The sequence below is a fragment of the Nelumbo lutea genome, chromosome 3 (genome assembly GCF_056320005.1).
Source record: "Nelumbo lutea isolate HS-2025 chromosome 3, American lotus-T2T, whole genome shotgun sequence".
NCBI classification, from domain to species: domain Eukaryota; kingdom Viridiplantae; phylum Streptophyta; class Magnoliopsida; order Proteales; family Nelumbonaceae; genus Nelumbo; species Nelumbo lutea.
The window spans coordinates 33,980,446-33,994,589 of NC_142686.1; the positions used below are offsets into that span (position 1 = coordinate 33,980,446).

Sequence of the window (14,144 nt, forward strand, 5' to 3'; positions counted from 1 at the left end):
CAAATTCAGCCATCTCTCTCTCTTTATATATATATATATATATATATATATATATTTGTCAAATGGAATTTTTTTTTATATAACCTAAATAAAGAAAACTTATAATCTTTCCCATGATGCCATTGAATAAAAAAAAATCATAATTTGTCCTTTCTCCTTTTCCTTTTTCATATTTGATACTAAACATGTAATTATTTACAATGGTGTCATGACTAACTATTTACAATGATGCTACTAAACTTCTACCTTTTTCATATTTGTTAAAAATTGTTTGTATCTCTCATTTTATTTACAATCAAGCTGTATTGGGTCGTGCCATGTAGGTTGTGTTTCCTTCCCTTGGAATGCTTTAGGGGGTCAGCCCGGTATAGCCCTCAGCTCGAGCCTATGCAGGCTTGTGTCATGTCGTGGGCTGGGACTAGTCTGCAAGCCAAGTCTTAGGCTAGGCCAGGCCATAAATTGGGCTAATCCATGTTTTTTAAAAACTTTGAAAAAAATAATAAAAAGGTTAACATAAATGAAAAAATAGATAAAAAAAAAACATCTTAAAATTTTATTTTGTATGAATTTTGATGTATATAATTGTTTATGTATGCAATAATAGAATTATATACTATATAATTATTGTATATAATATACGACCCCAGCCCGCGTGGGCCAAGTCTTAGGCCTGGCTTGGCTTGGCCACAATCTAGACTAAGCCATTTTTAAAAAAAAATCTTGAAAAAAATAATGAAAATTTTAACATAAATTAAAATAAACATACCAAAAAAAATTAAAAAATCTTAAAAATTTATTTTATTTGAATTTTGCTGTGTACAATTTTTTATATATGCAATAATAAAATTGAAAATAAAATTATATATATTAATATATTATAGTAATTATTGTATATAATATACAACCCGAACCTACGCAAGCCCGTGTGGTGCCATGGGCCAAGTCTTAGGCCAGGCGAGGCCATGAACCGGGCTAAGCCATGTTTTTAAAAAATTTTGAAAAAAAAATTAACATAAATTTTAAAATAATAGACAAAAATTTTAAAGAAAAACTTAAAATTTTATTTTAGCTCGAGCTTGCATGGGCCCGCACCATAAATTAACATCAAAAGATGGGGAAAAGCGAGAATGGGATACACCATTCTCTATTTAAATCTTGCATTGATGTGATAAATGAATAAAAAAAGATAAACCAATAAGATAAAAAGATGGGGAAAGCGAGAATGAAGCATGCATAGATGAAGGAAAACCTCCCACTAGTGAAGAGTGTTTATTTGAGTTTACAAATGAACCCTTCTCTTACAAAATAGTATTGTTCGAAATAGAGAGAACTATAAGAAATTAAGAAGAAAGAAACAGTTGTATTTGAATAAAATTCAGTTACTACAATGGAATGGAAGGGAAGGTAATTCATATTTTTTTAAGGGATAAGGACTTAAACCTCCCTTCAGCTTTCTCATAAATACTAACATCTCCCCTCTATTTTCTTTCTAAAAGGACTTAAACCTCCCCTATTAGTAGACAGTGCCGTTAAATTTGACAGAATCGATGGAAGGAATTTCTTACCATTCATTTTTTTTTCAAAATTTTAAAATGAACCACTGAAGCAAGAATATGTTTTGGTTAAAACCTCATCAATAAACGTGTATAAGTAAAAACCTTCTAAGAGTATGCATCTTTGTTGACTGCTTCCTGTTTGTGCAAAATCTCTTGAGGTTTTTCCTTAATGGTTCAAGTTATGTTTTCATTCAACCTAACAAAATATCATCGCCTTTTGCATCATTGGGGCCGTATTTCATTTTTTTTTATTTCTTGGCATAGTACAACACTTTCCGGGAACAATCTATAACTCTTCTGAAAGGTGTGGTGGTGGAAACTGATAGCGGGGTTCAAAGCCGCATCTCTTCTGGGGCTATGCAATTAAATACACAGTTTTGTTTTGTTTTTAGTTTTAAATTTTCTTTTACTCATTATTCTCGCAAATCCATTTCTATGACATTTAAGGAAAATAAAACAAAACGACGAATACATTTAGAATCTCTCTCCAGTGCTAATGTTTACGTACTCCAAAATATGGTTTTCAAAATCGGAAATCGGTCAGATGATTGATTTTGTTTAATAAACCGCTGACTCAGATGATCGTGGTCGAACCGTTCAACACTTTGGCCAGTTTTGTTTTCGAACAAATCTCTTCAACTACCCTTACTGTTTGACAAACTGTACTGTTTAAATACTATTTTGTGGTATCCATAAGTTTTTTTTGACAATTGTCATGATCGGCAAATGATAACAGAAGAAATCGAAATGTCAAATTTGCCTCATCCACTATTTCACCGTCCGCCTCTGCTCTCTCCATTCTCAGACCTCCCCCTCCGCCTCTGAAATAATTGTGAGGATACTTGTGGATCGAGCTGCAATAAATAGTCCCCAGATGCCGAATCGTCTGGGTCAGGGTCTTGGATTCGACGCCGCTGCCAGGAGTTGCAACAGCGATGACCAAGAAAACAAAACAAAGAAGAGGGTTTGATTGCAAAGAAGACGATGAGTAACCGGGTTCGCTTCAATGGTTCCCCATAGGGGTTCGCTTGAGGACAGACGCTTGATTGGAAAGAAGACTAAGAAGAGGGTGCGCTTTAGGACAGGGGGCAATAGTTCGATTGCATAGAAGACGAAGAAGAGGAGAGAGAGCCCTGTTCGGTTTGTTCGATTGTAGAGAAGACGAATGTAGCAGCGAGGTGAGGTGGGGGAGGGAGGGTTCGACGGCGACAACTGCTGTGTTGTAGTACCTCATCACCGGCGACAACTGTAAGCACCTCATCGATTGAATCAGAGGTGCAGCGGCGAGGTGAGGTGGGGGAACATTTCACCAACATCGAAGTACTATCCAAAGACCTCCCAATCTCTGCTATTCGCCATTAGATCAGGCTCCTGTTTCTTCGCCCACATCAGATCGAGCTCTAGATTTCAGTTTGAAGGTCGTTGGACGATCCGCCATCAGATTAGGCTCCCATTTCTTCGCCCACATCAGATCATGCTCCATATTTTAGTTTGAGCCTTGTCTTTGTCGGAGCCCTGTCTTTGCTTGAGGTTTTTCCACCTGTCTTCATCGGAGAGCAGGACGACCTCAGCTGGAGGAGAACTAACATCTGGTGAAGGAGCCAAGATGAATCATGCCTTTCACTTACAGGGGCGACACGCCGATGGTGAACCAGGTGGTGAAATTTTTGAAGTTGAACAAGGCAGTCATCATCTTGCAGTGGTGATACGCCAACCGAAAGGTGGTAATCATCTGATTGCCATGACCATCTCGTTCAATTGGTAGCTTCGATGTGTCTGGTAGGTATGCAGATGCCAGTGCCACCGGCGACAGGCACCTCATCGGCTGAACCAAAGATGCAGCGGCGAGGTGAGGTGGGGAGCTTGCAATCGAACAGGGATGAAGGGGACGAAGGGGAGAGAGAGAGAACGAAGGGGAGGAAGAGAGAAAGAGAGGGAGGGAGCCCTTCACCGGTGGCTGCCGTCGCCTGCAATGGCTATGGCGAGAGGGAGAGAGAACGAAGGGCTTGTCGCAGGCACAACCGTCGTTCTCTCTCCCTCTCAGCAGAACCGTCGCAGGCGACGGCAGCCACCGGCGAGGTTCAACCTGTGCCACCCATTGCTTGGGCTCTTCTTCCTCCATGAAAATAACTGACTCAGTTCGGCAGCCACCGGCGAGGCTCAACGTGCTTCGAACAAGCTATGCACGTCAGCATTTTGGGTCTCACCGATTGTTATCAACCGGATCTTTGTCGTAAACAGGGAACCAACACAAATATCTTTGAAAGGGTGGTTGGGAGCTTCCTATGGTAGCGGTGGAAGCACAGTGGCAGTGCTCTGTTTCCAATATAACTATTATAAAGACCCAAGATAGAGGGATGGGTGGAGAGAGAAAGAGAGAGATGATCGAAGGTGAAGGATGGTTTGTAACGATGGGAGAGGACAGAGGTCCTCGTCTAAGGAGAAAAAAAAAGAGACATGCACAGAAGTTTGAAAATTTCAATTTTCCCGAGGCATTGGAAATCGTGATCACCAAACTTTTTGTAGTGGCCACTGCAACCGCTGCAACTTAAAATAATTACCACTCATATGTAAACGGAGTGTGGCAGAAAATTAACGATAAGGGTGGATTTAGACAGTGGTTAATTTCGTGAACAGCAGAAAACTTAAAGGTACTATAAGTAGGGGTAATTTTATAGATTTATCCTCTTTATTTATTATTTTACTTTTTTGTTAGAATGGGATGTCCATTCGATTATAAGAATTGGACTGTCTGACCCCAGAACCACACCCCTGACTGATTCATTGTCCATGTCTGATTTTAAAAACCTTGCTCGAAAGGGAGCCCACACAGCTGTGCAAGCAATCTTTGTAAAAGCTGGTGTGTTAGATCTATGCTTGACCAACATGCAACTATTCATTCTTCACAAGGTAACCAATTTGTTGTTGTCAACTGATGGAGGACAACGAGAACAGCAAGCTGATTGTTCTTCCCATGGTAAAGCCCTTCCAATACCATCTCTTGTTCATTTTTCACATTACTCTTACCATTTTCTTTACCAATTCATTGTATGAAATAGTATACCGGAGGTGAGAGAGTTCAATTTCATCTAGTGGACAAAATTAGGCTTTTGAAAGATTTTAACGTCATTTAATGTCACATATGAACGGATTGGATTGGTGGGGGGAGGTTTTTATCTGATGACATCATATCTTAGAGGGGAGGTCTTAGTCCAATTTGAAATGAGAGGAGATGTTTTAGTATTTGGGAGGAATCTTAGAGGAGGTTTAAGTCTTTTACTCTTTTGAGGGGGTAGGTGTTGGACAGTTTTTTGTGTGCCCTTAGTTTCAATCTGTTTTGATGTACTTTGATATTTAATGTAAATAAATAAAGTACATGTTTAATTCATGTTGTATGGTATACTTTTGTGTAAGACCCTAAAACTAGACACTTAATGAGACTTGTATTAGTTTTTAAATGTTCGCAGTTGTTGGATAAGTTTGGGAAGATTTATCATGTCAAGACTGACACTAGTGTGCTGCCAAGTTGGGGTGGCTTGTCTCAATCGCCAGGGTGAGACCCAAGGCACATGCAGTGTGAGATTACTTGAACCCTTGAATCGGACCAGATTTTCAGTATTGCCCTAGACCTTGGAGATTGATGGGCAAAACTGAAAAGTTGCACCTGACCCCTAGACCCGATTATGGTACTGCACTAGGTGTAGGATTGGGTCGTCTTTGATATGCCAACCAATGAGATCCTTAGCGGGGGTCAAAACTTAGGTAAGTTGGGACAGTCTGAGAATTCATCTGAGTGGGTGATCATAGTGATGGGATCAACCCCTTTGTCGGACAGAGGTAATGATCGGGGGTGCACTCTCTCTGATGGAAACCAAACTGCCGACAGTTGATTTCAACTGTTGGAATTTTGTTTTGCAAAATTTATATTTATGATATGGTTTCAAAATGTTTGCAAATTGTTTTAATTCCCGGGATCCATGTGAGTAGAGAGTGCAACACTGTTCCTAACAGTCGAGGGAGAGGTCCTCTCTTGTCGGGCAGTGCTTGATCATTATGGGCTGAGAGGTTAAGTGTAAGGCAATTTGGGATAATACCTAATGGGCTAATCTTGCACCTGCCTACAGTCCCTGGGTTTTTATAATATGGCTTGGCCTAGGGACCATTTAGTGTAAATGTTGGGCCCATAGGGTCCATGTGATGGGCTCAAGGGGTTCACTGGGCTCTCTAGTGAATTTGGCCAAGCCTTGTAACAAAGGCTGGGCCGAACCCATGTGGCTGGTGTGTAAATCAATGTTTGGGTCCCACGCCATACAAAGAAGCCCAACTAGGCAGCAGTTTGGAAGACTTTTGAGCACTTGATTCTTATTGAGCCTAAAGCCCATTTTGAACTGGGCTGATTTGATCAATCATTAACAAGGGGCGGATATGAGATTATGATGAGCCCAAGAAGCTTATTTAATCTGCAGATAAGATTAAGAAGAGTCATAATCCAAATACAGATTTGGATAAGGGCAACTCATGATATGATTAGGAGGCTTTCTTAATCATTAAGCAAATGGAGAAAACACTACTGTTCAAATTACAAGAATTCAAACCCTAGGGAACACAATACACTACAGTTTTGAGATAGGATCTCAGAAACCCTAGAGAAAGAAAATAGCAGTTCACCATCTTCTTCTCTAGCCTTTCTCCTTTAGCAGCCGCCACTTATTGAAGTTCGATTTTCTCTGGCAGAGAAAGATCAAGAAAAGTTTTTGATATCAGTCTTTGTGAAAAAACTGATCTGTGTTCGATGCCCATTGCCTCCAAAGGATTATTGTGAATGATTCGATGTGTTGGACGCACTCTGTTGGTTCTGTTCCACAGTTGTTGTGTCATCTTTAGTAGGAGCAAATCTTGGTGTCTTCTTTGGGCGTGAACACCAACTTTGAGAGATATTATTTCTCTGGATCAGGTATAATCCCTCCCTTCTCTTTTTGTTTCGATTATGGTTTAAGTAGGATCCTTGAATCTTGATTCTAAAATCAGGGAATGTGATTCCTGGTTGAAAGGTAAGTAGAAAATTTTTGAAAATTGCCCACCATTCCACATCATTTTTGGCGTCCATTCGATGGATTGTATCATCCCTTTCAGTAGGATGCCACACTCACTTTTTTTATGAGTGGATAGACCTATATTTGTAAGTGGGAACAATCAGGGTGCCACTTGTCTTAAAAGAAGATTATGCGTTTGTTTGGTATCGATGTCGTTACTCTAGAAAATGGTGACATATCAACGCTACATTAGAAAAAGCGGTGCTCTAGGAAACGTCACTATGTTTGAAACCATTTTTTCCACTCCAAGCCACACCTTGGTTGTTTGGAGCAATGCCAAATTAGATGTTTTCTCATATTGGAGCTCATTGCTGCCAAACATGGTGTGGCAATGATGTGGACTTCCTATAATGGGTACCGGTGCTGAAAACAGATATGGAACACTAGTACCAAACAAAAGGTGTTGTTATTTGCTCCAAGAAACGTCCTACTTGGCAGCAACATTTCCAAACAAAAAAATACACCATTTTCTGTATCTGCAACATAGATGCCAAACATATACTATAGTATGAGGGTTTTTTTTAAGGGCCTTCTACAAAAATAAATAAATAAATAAATTTGATAGATTAATTGCAAAAGCAGTGAAAAGGACAAAAAAATAAAATTTGGACCAATTTGCCCTTTTAATTCTGCAATTGGAAATTTGAAAGCGCAGCCATTTAACGTCTCCTTCCTTTGAACACTGATGGAGCGCAATCCGGCCGGTCTTAGCTGTCAACAATTTTGCCTCTGAGCTGGAGCGATGGGGAGCCTGAAACGGGAAAGATGAGGGAACTCCGGGGGGAACCCGGTGAGATAACTCTGAAGCTCAAGTTAGTATACTCTCAAAGGCAAAGTATAGACCAGATGGTGCAAAGTTCACATACCTTGTTGTTGGGGGTAGGGGGCCATTTATAATCACTTCGCGCACTCGCTCCGAAACCCTTGTTAGGTCGGGAATGATTACCATTGCATCTGTCAGTTCGGGTGTCGTCCTTTCTGCTGGGACAGAACCGTCACTGCCTTTTGTCAAAACCATCTCTCTAACTGGAGATGGCGGTGTCAGGAGGCGGTGGTAGGTGGCCGTTTGGAGTGCGGCCGTCAAGCGTCAGATCCCAAGTCAGTTAGGTGTGCCGCCCTTGGGTACAGACTTCCTCGGTGTCAGGCATAGTACAGTTTGTTTGGTTTTAGTGTCATGAGGGCAATGTGGTGGAGTGGTGATTGAGGCGAAGTCTTGAGTTCAGAGGTATGTTCTGTATTGCTATAGGGCAGGCCAGTTCGGCGAGGTGTGTCCCGAACTGCTAAGGCAGGCCAGTCCGGCGAGGTGTATCCTGAACTGTTATAAGGCATGCCAGTTTGGCGAGGTATGTCCCGAACTGTTATATGCAGGCCAGTTCGGATTACTGTCTGGTTTGGGGCCGAAGGGCGAGTTTGGGTTCCTAGTAGGGAGTTCAGACCGCTGGTAGGGGAGTTCGGTCAGCCGGTTTCTCCCCTTGTTGCTCGTGCCTTAGGCGTGCTTTTGTGCTGAGCTATTGCCTTTGCCACGTATTGCGTAATTGTGAGGTTGGGCCAAATCTTCCTTCATCAATTGTCCCCCACTCCTCGCGCCAAGGGTCTTGCCTTGGTGCAGGGAGTTTTGCGAGGTGGTAGGTGGATTTGTCCCGTTCTTCGAATTTTGACTGCGCGAGGTGCTTTGCCAGGGTTCTCCGATTTTCTGGAGCATCCGAAAAGGCGGGGGACGTTCCTACTGCTTATGAATGTTGACAGACGTGGCAGCGTGCATTTATTTTAAATTTCAAAAAGTCGCACTGCTGGGACGTGACAGCAGGTCTTTTAATTTTGAAAAGAGCGCGCCATTGCCGTTTTGAGAAGACGTGCGCTGGCAGTTGTCAGTTGCAGAGACGTGTGTGGCATGTTATCAGTTTCCAAAAGACGTGCACTGGCGTGTCGTCGGTTTCAAAAAGACGTGCGTTGACGTTTTGCTCTTTTCGGAAAGACGTGCGCCAATGACGTCTCAATCTCAGGGGACGTGCGGTCGTCGTGAATGCGAGCTGTCGGATTTGGCTTTGATCTGCACTGCGGTTCTTGGTTACTGTAGTTATAAATAGTAGGGGACCCTAGTTGATTTGTCTCTTCTGCAGTTTGCTTCTTGAGCTCGCGTCCAACTTTTCAACTCGCGTCTAGGCCTTTCATTTCGCGTCTAGGCTTGTTACTTCGCCTTCAAGGTTTTTGGCTTGTTCTAGTCTCCGCAGTCTTCAAAACTTTCTTCCGATGAGTACCTTCCTGAATCCACCTCTTCTCCTCGATGTCTAGCTTTGATAGCTCAGACGATTCTTCAAGTAGGACTGATGTAGGTTCTACGAACCAAGCCGTATCCCCCGATTGCTTTAGTGATCCTGAGGTGGAACTTGAGGATGACTTCAAACCCGTAGGCCGAGCCGCTTCGGGCAGTTTGGCGTCTACCTCTCATCGAGGTCGGATGCTAGACAGGTTTGGTCCTTCAACCATGACACCCGAGGGCCTCCAATCTACTTATTTGTTACAATCTGCTTGGGGGGTATACCTATTTCATTCCTTCGGGTAGTTTTCCTTGGGAACACGGTCCTGATGAGCGTGATTTTTCGAGAGCAGCTCGCTGCGGGGCTGTGACTGCCTTTCCACCCACTTATCGTCGAGGTCATAAACTACTTCAGCATTACCATTGGCCAGCTTCATCCGAACTCTATTCGGAACCTGGTGGGGACAATCTCCCTTTTTTGCGAATAGAACTTCCCTTTAGACCTGGAGATATTCTCCTCTATCTTAATGCTCAAGAAACAAGCGGGTTCTCTTCCTGGTGAAAGACAGGCATATTACCTGTCTCCTCACCCGGGCTTTAAGCTTCTGGGTGGGGTGAGGCCGCTCCTGATTCTGGTGTCACTCTCGATAAAGAGACGGTGAAGGGCCTCCGGCAATGGGCACGACAAGGTTTAAAGTGCCATCAGTACTTAACGGAGGCCAAGCTTATTGCGGCCGGCCTGAGTTCGGGTAGGTTTCTAGCTCAGAGGTTTCTTGTTTTCTTTGTTCCTTCATTTTTTTCTGATGTCGAACTCTTTTCTGCAGGTGTGATGGACGCAGAGAGGACTCATGGGGGGTGCATGTTCCAAGGCATGAAGAGGAGGAAGCGGGTCGCCAAACGAACTCGTACTGAGCTGCCCCCGGATGAGGAACCTCAAGTTCCAGGCCACACACCGGAGGATCTGCCCAGGGAGCCCGGGGTGGCTCCGCATGAAACGGTCGGGGCGCTTTACGCTGAGACCACTCACACGGGTGCTCCCGCCTACTCCAGTGCTCCTGCTCACTCTCGATCCGCTCATACGCGGGCTGGGCCCTCGGGTTTGGGAGCTCAAGGGGATTTCAGGAGCGTGTTGTCGCCGAACTACGCTCTTCAGAAGAGTAGGGAGGCTACTTTCAGCGAGGAGATCCTTCTTGCTATTGTCACTCACTTGTTTCTTTTGGTAGGTGAATTCTTCTATTCACACCTTAGCAGCCCAGGTGGAGAGGAGCTCGCGACAGGTGCGAGCTGCTGAGGCGGCCACTCATGCTGCCAAAGAGGCTTTCCGTGCCGCCGAGTTGAATATTCGAGCTGTTGAGGCAGCCGCTTATGCTATCGAAGAGGTTGCTCGCGTCGCTATGGTCAGGCAGGCGATGTCTCAGTGGGATGCCGAGGCCATGGGGGTAGTTGTCAAGCACATGGCGGACTTGAGGTTGGACCTGCAGCATCAGGTCGAATATCTTCAAGAGGACATCAGGGAGAAAACACAGATCTTTTCCCAAGGTATTGAAGATGCCAAGAAGAAGGCTGTGGAAGACTACATTGCCTCTCCGCATTTTGACGACCTGATGGTGGATTCTTACAGAAGGGGATTCAAGCTGAGCCGGTGGATGATCCGGAACACGTACCTTGACCTCGACGTTAGTGCCATATCCACTTCGCGTATAACTCAGGAGATGGCCAATGCTACCGATGGCGAGCCAGATTCTGAAGGTGAGGTAGGGCCTTCGGGTGTTGTTGAAGTGCCTTATGATGGGGAAGAAGTAGATCCGGGCATGTAAATTTTTTTTTATGTACTCTCCTTTTTCTTGCAACAGAATAGACAATCTTTTCGGTTAAAGTGTTGCTCTTTTTCCTGAACTGATTTTTTGTCGAACTAATAATATGCCAATTTGTTTCTTCCCCGGGTTATTGTACTCGCGCGACCTGTTTCGGCCAAAAGGCTCTTGTAGCGAACTGATTCTTTGCCGAGTTGATAATATGCCCGACTTTTCTTTGCTTGCTTATGCCAAGGTTCCTCTTGATGGCTCTGCATCATGGCCCTAAGGCCCTTGTAGCGATTTCGTCCACTTCGCTTGGCGGTTTATAGGTAGTATTGCCTTAAGTTAACAGGGTTCCATGCTCGGGGTACTTGTTTGCCTTCTAAGGTTTCGAGCTCGTATGCCCCCCGAGCGCTCTCTTTACTTTATAGGGCCATTCCCAATTTGGTCCAAGTTTGCGCACGCCAGGTTCGGGCACCATAATCTTACGAAGGACCAGGTCGTCGACCCGAAAGCTTCATTGCTTTACTCAGGCGTTGTAGTACCGAGCTACCTGCTGCTGATAGGCCACTGTCGGGATGTGTGCGAGGTCCCTTATCTCATCCAGTAGGTCAAGGTTGGTATGTAACTCATCTCTGTTTGTCTGATCGTCATATGTTTCTAGTCGCAATGTTGATACTTCGATTTCCGTCGGGATTACTGCTTTAGTGTGGTATGTTAGGTTGAAGGGGGTTTCTCCCATGGCGGTTTTTTCTGTAGTTCGGTGAGCCCATAAAACACTTGGTAGCTCTTCCGCCCACAATCCCTTTGCTCGATCTAGACGTGCTTTCAGTTCGCGCAGGATGGCTCTATTCATTACTTCTGGTTGACCGTTTGCCTACGGGTGCGTGACTGATGTGAAGTTCTGCCGAATCCCCATGTTCTGGCACCACTCTTGGAACTTGATATCCTTGAACTGCTTGCCGTTGTCGGAGATCAGTATCTGAGGTAACCCGAAGCGACATACTATGTTCTTCCAAAAGAAGTTCTATATGTTTTGGGTTGTAACTGTTGCTAGAGGTTCGGCTTCTATCCACTTTGTGAAGTAATCTACTGCCATGACTAGGAATTTTCTCCCACCTGTTGCTGGCGGGAATGACCCCAGGAGGTCGATGACCCACTGTGCAAAGGGCCACTGGTTGGCGAGGTATTTGAGGTCGGAAGCAGGCTGATGGTGGATATTGGTGTGCTTCTGACACTTGTCGCATTTTCTGATGTGCTCGACGGATTCTGCCTTCATCGTTGGCCAGTAGTATCCTTGTCGAAGTGCTTTTTGGGCGAGTGCTCTGCCCCCCAAGTGTCCGCCGCACAAACCTTCATGAGTGTCGCAGAGTACGAACTCGGCTTCGGCAGGTCGCAGGCAACGCAAGTAGGGGAGCGTGTAGGACTGTCGGTACAACCGTTCGTCAATTATGACATATTTGGCTGCCTGGCGCTACACCCTCTTGGCCACATTGTAGTCTGCATGGAGGGTTCCGTCTAGTAAGAAGCTCGCGAGTGGGTCGATCCAGCTCGGCTCTGCTTCGAGGACGGGAGCGATCTCCTCTACCCCATCGAGAATACTAGGCCGAGGTAAGTCCTCTATGTACACGATTCTCATGTTGTTGTGACTTGTGCTGGCTAACCGGGACAGAGCGTCGGCATTAGTGTTCTCTAACGTCGGGATTTGCCTGATGAAGTGCGATTGGAAGTTGAGCAGGGCCTCTTTTACTTTCGCCAAGTATGCGATCATGGAGAGCTCGCATGCTTCGTACTCGCCTATAACCTGGTTGACCACGAGCTGGGAATCGCTGCAGATATGTGCTTTGCTTTACCTTTTGCGCTAGGTTCAGCTCAACTATCAGTGCTTCGTACTCTGCTTCATTGTTGGATGCCGCGAACTCAAAACGTAGTGCGTATTCCAATTTTGTGCCACCTGGGCCGCATAAGACTATTCCAGCCCCGCTGCCTTGCTGGTTCGAGGAAACATCTACGTGAAGGATCTAGGGATCCTCATCCCAGTTCGCGCTTGGCCTGACCAGGAGAAAAGCCACACTGACTGCTACTTCACGGGGTTCAGACTCTATTGGCTTGGGAGCTCCGGGTTCGCCCAAACTGGGGACCTCGGGCTCAACTTGTCGAGGGGATTCGAGGCTGAAACTGCACTCGGCGATAAAATCTGCTAAGGCTTGAGCCTTAATTGTGGTTCACAATTTGTACTGGAGATTGTACTCGCTGAGCTCCATGGCCCACTTCGTTAGCTGACCGGAGACCTCGGGCTTCAGCAAGACTTGTCTTAGGGGTTTGTCGGTTAAGACGACGATGGTGTGAGCTTGGAAGTATGGGCAGAGTTTTCGAGCTGAAATCACCAGTGCGTATGCTATTTTTTCTATCTGCGGGTATCTCGTCTCTGCTCCCTGCAGAATTTTACTAACGTAATAGACGAGTCACTGGACCTGATCTACTTCCTTTACTAGTACCAAACTGACCACCTCATTGCTCGTCGAGAGGTACAGTTCTAAGACCTTGCCCTCCTCGGGTCTGGCTAAGGTTGGCACAGTGGCGAGGTAGGTTTTTAGCTCGTCGAACGTGAGCTGGCAATCTTGGGTCCATTCGAACCCTTTGCCTTTGATTGCCTTAAAGAAAGGCAGGCAACGGTCTGCTGATTTGGACATGAAGTGGCTCAGAGCGGCTATGCGGCCGTTTAGACTTTGAACTTCTTTTACTTTCCGAGGTGGTCTCATATCAAGGATGGCCTTTATTTTGTCCGGGTTGGCCTCAATACCGTGCTGGTTGACAATGTACCCTAGAAACTTACTCGAGGTGACACCGAAGACACACTTGTCTGGGTTTAGTCTAATTTTATATTGACGCAAAATTTGGAAGACTGAATCCAAGTCTTTTATTAATTCCTGCGAGAACTATGTTTTGAGGATCATGTCGTCTACATAACATTCTATTTTCGTGCCGATTAAGGGCCGAAAAAGCTTATTTACAAGTCTTTGGAAGGTCGTCCCAGCATTCTTTAGTCCGAAGGGCATGACCTTGTAACAGTACAGGCCGAAGTCGGTTATGAAGCTGGTTTTTTATTCGTCGGACTGCTCCATCTTGATTTAGTTGTAGCCTGAGTATTGCATCCAGGAAGCTTAGCAGCTCATGTCCCGAGGTCGCGTCCACTAGGCGGTCAATTCGGGGCAGGGGGAAGCAGTCTTTTGGGCAAGCTCGGTTTAGGTCGGTGTAGTCGACGCACATGCGCCACTTGCCGTTTGCTTTTTTCACTAGCACTGGGTTGGCTACCCAACTCGAGTAATGAACTTCCGTTATGAAGTCCGCTGCGATGAGCTTTTCGACTTCTTCATCGACCGCCCTCCAACGCTCCGGGGCTAAGTTGCGTTTCTTCTGTCTAATGGGTCTGACTACAGGG

The 14,144-nt window shown here is 45.0% G+C and overlaps 1 long non-coding RNA gene across 1 annotated transcript; it reads right to left on the reverse strand.

The window, feature by feature from the left end:
• Nucleotides 1-2,141: 2,141 nt before the first annotated feature.
• Nucleotides 2,142-3,903, reverse strand: LOC148864149 (uncharacterized). Its single transcript, XR_016109280.1, has 2 exons — nt 3,643-3,903; nt 2,142-3,513 (listed from the first exon to the last, which is right to left on the reverse strand). It is a non-coding gene; the product is annotated as an uncharacterized LOC148864149 (long non-coding RNA).
• Nucleotides 3,904-14,144: the final 10,241 nt, after the last annotated feature.